Below are 11883 nucleotides of genomic sequence, written 5' to 3'. Positions count from 1 at the left end.
TACTCATCATCAAGCTGTTCTAAACCTGAATTCATGTATTTCCTCTGCTGAAAACAAAAGAAGATATTGAAGAATGTTGGTAACCAAACAGTTGATGGGTATAACATGGAAGTCAACGGGGTCCGTCAACTGTTTGGTTAGCCATATATCCTTCAAAATATCTTCATCAGACCTTTGTGGTAAATGCTTTTATTCGAAGCATATGGATTTGTTAACATTAACTCAAAAAAAAAAAAAAAAAAAAAAAAAAAAAATGGTGCACTGGTGACACCTTCACAAACAAAAGAAAATAGAGGTGAAATAACGAACGGTTAAGTCGTGGCGCCATCAAGCGGAGAGCACACGGAATATAAACATCAATGATGAAACACTTTTTAGTATTTTGGTACAACATTTATGCTATCTACATTAATTAGCCACTTTATTCAAATTCACTTGACTAATGGTCTGATTAAAATATCTTTCAGACAACAGTGTTACAAAATTGGTAATAGGTTGACAAAGGACAAGCCACATGACCATTTAATCAATATTTGTTTAAATATTAACATTTAAATACAAAAAGTAAAGTGTAGCGGTGTTTTATTTACTGTCATTTTTAGGTCACTTTTTCATTTTAAACTAGCATGTCACAGTAGCCTAAACACAGTGGAAAATGCTTAAAAATCTAATTTGGTTCATAGATTGATTTCTATGTTAGATTCATGTAATAACATCATATGGGCAATGTGATTATTTATTTACTTTGAAATAGGAAATGTATAATCTTTATTATTAGCTTCTTAATATTAGGCATCTGAATAAGAACCCGGATGGAAACATTGGTTTGTTGCTAAGAATCCGTGCGCTCCGGAAGAGTCCATGTATTTTACAGTGGGGAATTATGGTCAATCAACAGTAAACATAAACGCGAAAGCATGCCTCTTAATCATGTAGAGATGAAACAGTAATTTTACAAATTGTATAGGCAATAAAAAATTCCAAACTGTGGTTAAATTATATTGTGTTATTGTTAGTGTGTAAAAAGCATGCAGTCCATGCGCCCCTATTTGAGAAATAGATCAGTCCATCTTCATCGTACACTTGCGGTAACTGGACAACATACAGAGCAGATTGGGGGCTTTCATTCAAAGTCAAACATTTAAGTGAAATGTTAAAATAAAATAATATTCATTAAGGTCAAACATAAGATTTATACACAAAGAAACAGAAAAAAGCGAGGAACAGCGACATCATCGCAGACAGAGAGACAGCAGCCCGTGTTTAGGTAATTTACTCAAAACCTTCTCATTTTCATCATCATTGATCTGATCACAATGGTCACACAGTTTATACAAAATAATAATGTTATTGACATATAATTATTAAATGGCTTGGGCTCAGTGTCCGTTAGCTATCAGGCTGTCTTGTATCAGTATGCGGCGTATCTCTGCATCTCTCTAATCGCATCCGCATCTGCTGTTTATAAATAATGATCATTTGTCACTTTAATAACATGCAGTATAACCTAAGAATTGTTTGCAATTTCCGTTGTGCAGTTTGGATGAACAGCTGCATAAACCCTGGCAGTGCAGTACCGGTGTTTTATTATCATCTGGGCCTCCTTGCATCAGTGGATATTGCAGAGAAATCAGAGGCAAATGAATCACATGACAGTGCAGAGCACACTGTATTTAACTTTGACTAAGAAAGACAATACAGGTGTTTGGATGCAGATCTGGTCTTTGCATCCTCATTATATGTGGCCTACTCACAGGCCAACATTTCCATCACATAATGATTATGAGCTGACCTGTGCACATGAGCCAGAAGAACAAAAGATCAGTATCTATCTATCTATCTATCTATCTATCTATCTATCTATCTATCTATCTATCTATCTATCTATCTATCTATCTATCTATCTATCTATCTATCTATCTATCTATCTATCTATCTATCTATCTATCTCATGCCACAGCCTCTAGACTTCTTAGCAGTAGACCTCATATAATGTTTGTTGAGAGGGTGCCATGAGCTCTATACTGTAACAGAGCAGTGATTCAAGTCTAACAGCAGATTACATCACTGAAGTCTTCTGTTCATGGAAGACAATAGTTTCTAGGAGATGTTGTCTGCTCATTGGTTCACTGTTTCAGTAAACATTTTTGGTTATGCATTGTCCAGAGTAGGAGCTTTTGAAGTTACTGGTGGTTGTTATCTATCTGTATGGCCAGGGATTTTTTTTTTCTTGCATACTGTAAGTAAAACTGGTGTGGTTAGTATGTTGCCAAGGAGACATATATGTCCATGTCTAAGAGCTGTGCCCTAATTTTAGAAACGTACACAAAACTTAACACCCCACGCTTAGTGTGACTTCACACATGGTTTATCAGAGGTGGGAGTCTTTTCTCATTGCTTAATCTATGAAAATAGTATTTTACTTCACATATTTGGTTTATCAGAGGTGGGAATCTTTTCTCATTGCTTAATCTATGAAAATAGTATTTTACATGATATACTAATGGACTATATGCACGGAGCGTTCTTTAGAACTTCCGCATTAATATAAGCCAGCTCGAAAACTTCCGGTGAGATGTCATTTGCTGGTGTGTTGAGCATCAGTAGTGTAATACTTAGTTTATAATCAGAATATAGTCACTCAAATAGTGTGGCATAGCATTAATTTAGTTATTCAAACGCAAGACAGCATAAAAAATAAATAAATAAAGACGTACCTCAATGTTCCTCCTCGGCTAAATTCAATTCGACCATTAGTTTTCACACTTTTATGTGAAAAAAAAGCTTCAAAAATTAAATATTTATTGTGCACTTTAGTTAGATTAATTGAATAAATGTGTGTTTTCACAAGTGTGCTGAAATCATTGATCTTGCGCTGCACTGACTGACAGCTGCTGTGATTACAAAGGGAGAGCACGGTGCTCGCTTTCTGTGTAATTCACAATAAAAGTTATTGTTTTTCATAAGATTTTGTGAGTATTTCATACTTCACATTGACAAAATGTATTTTAAACCTAGTTATTTTTTTTAATGTTTAATATTTAGTCAAAAACGAAGTGAAAAACGTTTAGAGGAAATGGCTATGTGCGCAAATAAATGCTACTTTGCCGCCATCTGGTGGTTAAAATGCTAAGTACTGTCTTTTTTATTTTTAGATGAGTGTTTTCTATCAAATGTTAAATTTCCTATATTTTTAAACGTTCGGTTTTACAATGGGGACAATCTCAGAAGGATGAACAAATAATGTTTGTGGTCATCACATTAAAAATAACATTTGAAGTGCTGGGAAAAAATGTGTGTGTGTGCGTGTCTAATTACAGACAAGGCATTTTTAAACAGTCCCAATAGCTTCGTCTTTATTGCAATCAATAAAACTGGTTTATTGGCAAATTAGGTAAATGTGATAACTACATTAAAATATAAATACAACATTAAAAAGTCAACCATAGATGGTTTTCTGTCGATGTACAACGACTACAGAATGAACAGCTAACAGTTCACCGGAAGTGCTCGAGCTGGCTTAACTACAACCAGGAAGTAACCCGTGCATATAGTCCATTGTCACTAGGGCACAGTACTGTTTATTATCTACCACTAAATGATGCATATTAGTACCTTAAAGGGATAGGAACCAAAACCAAAGAGTTTTAGTTACCATTTTATTTGAGTTCTATTGTAAGGGTAAAAAAAAAAAAAAAAAAAAAAAATTCCAAAATATCTGCAGAAAAAAGAAAGTCATACAGGTTTGGAATGTCATGAGGGAGAGGAATATGATAAACTAATATTGGGTGAACTATCCCTTCAAGGGGACCCTAAAGTACTATTATGCAACTTTTAGGGGTACAAAAGTGTACCTTTGAGGGTACTACCCCAGTGACAAGCTATAATTTTTGCAATTTTTTTCTGACAATGCATGACTAATTTAATACAAACACTGGAAATCTTGAGTGAAATCTATCAATAGGCAGTTTTAAATACACTAAGCATTTTATTAAACAATTTAGCATGTGAATGTGACTTTTTTTATTAGCAAAACACAAATGTATTACATAATGGTCATAAAAAGTAGGGTTGTTACTATCAATTACTTTGTTAATCGAGCACCCAACTGATGATTTTGATGATTAATCGAGCATTCAGTTATTTTGTAATTAATAATTCCATCAGTAAAGTATCAAAATAGGTAATCTTATGGTTTTATTGACCAAGCAAGTTTGGTTGATATGCTGGAGCCACAGATGACAGTTGTGACATTGGACATGCTGACATACAACATGTGTGTGGCATGAGGTCTCGTGGGCCACTCTTTGCTTTCAGTCAATATTTGGACCTTCAGCTGTCTCGGACCAAATGGTAGAAAATAGTATCTCAAAATGCTGAGGAGTTTAAATAAGTATTAAATCATTAAAGACGCTTAAGACTTAAAAGTCTTGATATTTGTTCTACATTTAATCTGTCATGATGGTAATTTACAGACATTAATCACAAGGGGACTGACAGAAACAGTGGCTCTGTTTACTTGCAAATCTGTGGTCACTTTTTTGACACATAGGAATGTGTGTTTAACCGTTCAAGCCAGTGTTGCCAATTTAGGGATTTTGTCACTAGATTTAGTGACTTCACTGCCCCTTTTGAGACTTTTTTCAAAAGTTTAGGGACAAATCTAGCAACTTCTTGGACAAACCTTATCTAGATTAGATTGAACGGTTAAACACACATACCTATGTGTCAAAGTGACCACAGATTTGCAAGTAAACAGAGCCACTGTTTCTGTCAGTCCCCTTATGATTAATTCTGTAAGTTACCATCATGACAGATTAAATGTAGAACAAATATCAAGACTTTTAAGTCTTAAGCGTCTTTAATGATTTAATACTTATTTAAACTCGTCAGCATTTTGAGATACTATTTTCTAGGGACAAATCTAGCAACTTCTTGGACAAACCTTATCTAGATTCTTATTTGCCCACTGATCTATATTCACATTTATATAGATCAATGAATTTGCAATTATGATGTCATCTAGTGACATTTAGCTACCAGTTTTAGCTACTTTCAATTGAAAGCAGTTGGCAACACTGGTTCAAGCCCAATTAGGCTGCAAAAAGCACTCAGTTCAGTCCTCACACGCTCTATGAGCAGCGGCTTCATGTCGCGCTGAGAAACAGTCTCTCAGAGAGCGTGTGCATATGCTGAAATTAGTTGTCTTTCGCTGCTAATTGCACTTCAAGGGTAATGCTTAAAAACTCATGCAAATGATATGCTTTATTGACTGCGCAGCATAGCAACTTCACGTGAGTGTGACAGCGACACAGAGGATAGTCCAAAATCTCTACCGGTTGACAAATTTCTACTGCACCGAGTTCCTTTTAGGATATATTGTGCTTATAACTCAAGCATGTCCCGCTCTTTATATTCACATTCATGCATTTCATCACTCTGAAGTGTCAGTAGAGCAATATTTATACATACTGCGATATATAAAATATAGCAAAGTCTCTAACAATAGACATTTTATTTCATGGTAATGATATACTCACCCGTCATATCACCACAGTACTGTGGTAAAAAAATGTGATGGTGTGAGAAGGCCTGAAGCGTACTTTACACAAGTACGTTGTACAAATCAAGCATGATTATGTGCATAATCAAGTCAAGTCAAGTTAAATTTATTGTATTCGGTTGTTAAGTCTGACGTCACGCGGCAGCACTTCCGGGTCCTAACGCTCTATCTCATACCACAAGAAAACAACAAATGGTGCTAATATACACACACGATGTGGTGTAATACTACAAAAATATATATAATTATAACCTTTATCTCCATACCAGTATTCCAGATGACCAGACAATGATTCATCTTTTATAAATCATTAAAATATTAATCTCTGTGACACTGTGAGCTGAGACATCTGTGAATGTTGTGCAGACTGTAAGTATTTAAAATGTTTAACTTTTTAAAATGATTGATGTTTATTATGAATAAATTATGCACATAAATGGCCGTCGATGGCATTCTCAAGTGAAACGAGTCGAGGCTTGGACCCGGAAACGATGTTCCTTACGTCACGACTTAACAAGCGGATAGCACTTTTCACACATCGTTTCAAATAAGTTTTAGTCATCCTCTTATGTGTAAAATGCCTTATTGCTTTACCATAGAGCTATATTTAGGGCTGGGTAATAATGACGATATATAACAGTACAAGTCATCTTCCAGATTTAGATCTGTATTTTATACTGTTGTCTAGCACATATATTTGAGCCGCAGTGACTCATCCATCTGAACATTCAAAGGCAATTAAAATATTTAAATATTGGTTAGTAGTGTTCTATTAAGAGATTCAAATGTTGGTTTGTTTTGTTCTAAGTGAGAATAAGTCACTTTCAGAAAGTATTAATTTGTTGTTGCGAATGAAAAGTCAGAAAAGTCAGGCAGATGTAATTAAGTGAGAGTAAACAATTTTCAAAAAGCATCAATGAAGATACGATTGACTGTCCCTATTCAGACGGTAACCGTTTCTCATCGGGACGTGAGGTGATTTCACAATTTTCAGGTGCTGGTGATTTTATCATTGTCTGAATCCAGAATGTCAGTATTTTCTCCCACCACCTGAATAAAAATTCCTAGCCGAATTACCTTCTGTTCTGACAAACACCAGGATCATGTGGTAATTAAATTGGTGTCCAAATCCACATCTCTGAGTTTACCAGAAGGGATCAGTCCAAATGTCATTTTGTAAAACCTATTTGACCACTGCCAAGCACTATACAGTAACTGTTGTGCATGTTTTGTTTTTGTTTTTTTAAATATGGACACTATTATTGAAATGCTGGAAACTTACAAGAAAAATATTGTCACCACTCTTCTATACAGTGAGTGGGAACTGTCAAGAAAAAAAAAAAAGGAAAATAAAATCACATACACTTTTGGGTCCCACTTTATATTAAGTGGCCTTAACTACTATGTACTTACAAAAATAAGTAGAAAGTACTTATTGGGTTCATATTGAATTTCAAAACACTTTTGCTGCTATTGAGGTGGGATACGGGGAAAGCTTTGGTGGTATGGGTAATTTTAAGGGGTAAGGTGTAAGGGATGGGTCAACAGTGTAATTATAAATGTAATTACAGAAATTAATTACAGATGTCATTACATGCAGGTGTTTTTAAAATATAACTACAATTTAAAAACGTGTGTACACAATAAGTGCATTGTATCAAATGATTAATTTAAATGTAAGTACATAGTAGTTAAGGCAACTTAATATAAAGTGGGTCCCACTTTTGATATGGGCAATTATGATATGCAATAAATTTTTTTTTTTTTAATTATGCATTTATATAGATTAGGGATTGCACAACCAATCATTTACCGTGTGTATAAGAGTTTGTGTTAACTTGATTATTCTAATTTACACATTTTTAAAATGACATCAATTTTTAGAGATAAAAAGGGAACAGCAGAAGTAACTGGATGAAATATTCTGAATTATATCCACAATCTCTGTTGTTGAATGGAACTGAATCAACACTGAACTGACTTCAGCTGAACAATGACACTATTTTCTTTTTAGAGCTGCTTTACAGCAGAATTGAACTCTGCATCGTTGGAATCATTATTTTCCTGTTTATCACAGTAAAGCTGCTTTGAAACAATCTGTATTGTATAAAGCATTATAAAAATAAAGGTAACTTGACTTGACTTGATTTTGTTTACATGTCGCCGGGTTTGTAGGATCACTCAATCCTCTACCATGAATAAATTGCCATCTATTCGCATTAGTTTTATCACGGAGGTGCATTGTAAATTTATTTTTACAGATGTCCCCATGAGAAACAATTACTGTGCGAATAGGGCTTTAAGTGAAAAATAGCTGGTTGTCAAAAACCTTATTCCAACTGTAATTGTTTCTCATGGGGATGTCTGTAAAAATACATTTGCATGGCAGATTTATGTTTGTCAAAAACAGGTAATTCGGCCAGGAATTTTTACGCAGGTGGTGGGAGAAAAACACAGTTTTTTCTGGATTTAGAAAGTAATAAAATCAATTAAATTAAAGGTGCTAAAAGGATCTTTTCGTCGACTGAGAAACCAAAGACTGTTACTGAGTTTTTGAAATGAGCGCATGCGTAAGAACAACCCCCCTCCTTCGAAGGAACGCCTCCCAAAACTCGTACACACTCGTATTGGAACACAAGTGTTTACCACCGGCATTCGCTGTGTCGTGTTAGTGGATTCATTATGTCGGACTCACCGCAGGTAACTCATAATCTGCAGTTGTTACTCCTGTCTCCGGACAAAAACATTGCATGCGGCGCCTGTGGAGTGTGGAAAGTTACTGGAGCGCGCAGCCGCGCTCGTGTCTCACAAGGAACGTCGCGGCAGTGATTGACAAGCCAGAGGGCCAATCGTTTACGCAATGATGGCGTAAACGATTGGCTGATGTTTTTAAGGCCCTACCTCGTGCACAGATGATGTATATTAATATTATTCCTTTCAGTGCACCTAATAAGTAGTCTTTTATCAGTTAGTAAAGACAATTTCAAGTAATATTGCAAAAATGTATAAAACAAAACATCCTCTTTAGAACCTTTAAATTCACATATATTTGTATAGCACTTTTCACAATACATCGTTTCAAAGCAGCTTTACAGAAAATGCAGGTTTCTACATTACAATTTCAAGTAATCTTTTATCAGAGGTGACTGTGTCAAAGTAATGTCCACGTCAAAAATTTACAGTTCTAATACAAATTACAGCTGCAAGCAGTGATGAAAGGGCCCTCGCACCTGGGGCCACCGCCACCTGGTGGCCTTAGGAAAACTGAATAGTGGGTGACATGCATGTAAGCGAGTAAATACTGGAGAAATAGGGCTGGACGATTATGGCCTAAAATCAAAACCTTGATTAATTGAACATTTTACCTCGATAACGATTAATGAATGATTATTTTGTTTCGTTTTTTTTTTTTTTTTTTTGCCCTCGTAGTTCACTGACAAGGTTTGTACTGTAAAAATGATAAAGGTGGGATATTTTTTTTTTTCCTATTGAAAGAGTGATCTGACATAACAGCTTACTTTCAGCAGTTATTTTATCTATGGTTTGTAACATTTCTTACAGATTTGTGCTCGTTGTAAATCAGATTCAGATAAATTAGCACAGTACCAGTACATAATGAGAGAGATTGCGTGTGTGAATTAGCCATACCGTCTCTCTATTAATTGTAAAGCTGTGGGTTGTAAATAGTTCCCTCAAAAGTAGAAAAATATATGCTATAGTAAGTTTTGAGTTTCTAAGCTATTTTAGTGATAAATCACAGGACAGCGCTGACAACTAGTTTCTGCATTCCTCTATGCACGCGATCTTCATGTTTGTGCTACTATTGTCTATACTGTCTGAGTGTTCGTGCCACAATGCAGCTGCGCGAGCACAGTAGCTCGATATAATATACATCCAATCATCTTAAATCGCTTGAATGTTCAAATTGGCAAACCTTAAAACAAATACAACTGACAAAGTTTAGTGAGGACACAAGGCTCACCGCTCACGTGCCATCACTATGTGTTGAACCGGCGTTCACCTCTTTGTTTTGCTTTTAGGCTGCTGACTGGATGGGGCGAAGTCACATGGCTACACACGCGGTATTATGTTTTTAAGGGGGACGTATTAACAGGATTAAAAAAACCAAATAACCGACATGGGAAAATTATGTCGGTTAGAGGTTTTGAATGTCCAATTAATCATCCAGCCCTAAGGAGAAATATGGCAAAGTCATTTTGATGTGCCACACTTTCTGCTGCCAACAGGTGGTGCTTTGACTATAGCTGAATATTGCCATGTAGATGCCATGTAGTCTTTAGGCCAGGACTATTATCAAACATGTGAAGTTTGGAGTAGATCGGACATTGTATGCCTCAGTTACAACAACTTCCTCTTTCATGGCGAAACATGAGACATTTTCAGACCATCACGGACACGCCCTTTAGCGAAAACTCAAGATCTTTGCAATTTATCATTGCTAAGGCCTTAAGATTAGACTGACCAAATATGATGTTGATCTGGTAAAATTACAGTGTAAAACATGTAATTTCCTGTTGCCCACAGGTGGCACTAAGACTGTAACAGATTGTTGGCATGTAGATGTCTTCAGGTCAGGACTCTAATAAAACATGTGTGATTTTGGGCAGATTGGACATTGTATGCCTGAGTTACAACAACTTCCTGTTTCATGGCAAAACATCAAATTTTGTCAGGCCACCATGGACAATCTTAAGTGAAAACTCAAAATCTTTGCAATTTAACGTTGCAAAGGCCTTTAGATTAGACTGAACAAATATGATGTTTATCTGATAAAATCTCTATGAGGAGATTGTTAAAGTACAACGTCTGGAAATGGCAAAAACTGCAAATTTTGACTTCCTGTTGGGCTCCTACAGATTTCGCACCCAGGAACTTTATGCAGGTATTGGGCTGTTACAACTGTCTACCGAATTTCATACCTGTATTTGAAACGTAGCACGAAAGGGTTAGTTCAACCAAAAATGAAAATAATGTCATTTATTACTCACCCTCATGCCGTTTCACACCCATAAGACCTTCGTTAATCTTTGGAATGCAAATTAAAGGTGCCATAGAATTGAAAATTGAATTTACCTCGGCGTAGTTGAATAAAAAGTGTTCAGTACATGGAAATGACATACAATGAGTCTCAAACACCATTGTTTCCTCATTTGAGGAAATTTGTAAATTTGTAAATCTCTTTTGTTTAAAAGACCTTCGAAGAACAGGTGAATCTCAACATAACAACGACTTTGACACAACAGTCGGGATCATTAATATATGCCCCCAAATTTTCAAGTAAATACCACCAGTGGCGTAACTTTGTTTTAAAAAAGTGGGTGGGACAAGAATGTGTATGGGGGGGGGGGGGGGTATGTTGTATTATTATTACAATAATAATAATATGATATTAAAACTATAAATGTGTTCAAATATGATAGTTTTCCTACATCTGCTATAATACAATGTCGTCAGTTTCGAGAGTATGTACATTAGTTAATAAATACGACGATCCGCCTTGAATAATTGAATGTCCTGATGGACTAGTGGCAGTTTCTCTGTTTAGGGTGCAAGAGGTTCCCCGTTCTAATCCAACCATATGTCTTTTTTTTTCCTCATTAAAACCAAAGATGATCATTAGTGATTGTATATCGAGAGATGGGATACGTTTATATGTATTTTGTTTTTTTTGTGATTTCAACGTATCGAATAGAGAGTCTCCGCAACAGCGAGACACTCATCCGTGTGAAGACTGCGCAGCGTGCACGAGCGCTGTGAACCCTGTTGTACGCGCCTCTGATAATAGTGACAACAAGCACTCAACATAATTTCAAAAACAACACATCCCAGCGCCAAATCGCCTATTATTAACACAAATTGATAATCAACTAGAGGTGTTTATTTTGTATTAGATATCCGCGAGATGTTATAAAAAGTGGTGGGGACAATATCGACCCTTTCAAAAAGTGGTGGGGACATGTCCCACCCGTCCCACCCGCAAATTACGCCTATGAATACCACACTTACATAATCGGGTATGCTGCATGACGAACACTTTGTAAAGATCCATTTTGAGGGATTATATTAGCTGTGTGAACTTTGTTTATGCAATGTATTATAGAGTCGCAAGCTTGGGGGTGGGGAGCGCGAGCATTTAAAGGGGAACCGTGCTGAATCGGCACATATTTAATTATGCCCCAAAATAGGCAGTTAAAAAAATGAATAAAAAAAAAAAATCTATGGGGTATTTTGAGCTGAAACTTCATAGACACATTCAGGGACACCTTAGACTTATATTACATCTTGTAAAAAGGTGTTCT

At 35.9% G+C, this 11883-nt stretch overlaps 1 protein-coding gene across 1 annotated transcript in view; it reads left to right on the top strand.

Moving 5' to 3' along the window:
- The first annotated feature begins 1135 nt into the window (after nucleotides 1-1135).
- The window catches only part of ttll7 (tubulin tyrosine ligase-like family, member 7), a 112447-nt gene continuing 101699 nt past the window's right edge, over nucleotides 1136-11883 (top strand). The window contains exon 1 of the mRNA XM_067388538.1: nucleotides 1136-1267. The gene's annotated coding sequence lies outside the window, so the exon portion shown is untranslated. The remainder of the gene's footprint in view (nucleotides 1268-11883) is intronic.

This window comes from Chanodichthys erythropterus, chromosome 6, assembly GCF_024489055.1.
Source record: "Chanodichthys erythropterus isolate Z2021 chromosome 6, ASM2448905v1, whole genome shotgun sequence".
NCBI lineage: Eukaryota > Metazoa > Chordata > Actinopteri > Cypriniformes > Xenocyprididae > Chanodichthys > Chanodichthys erythropterus.
This window is presented reverse-complemented; position numbering and strand designations above follow the sequence as displayed.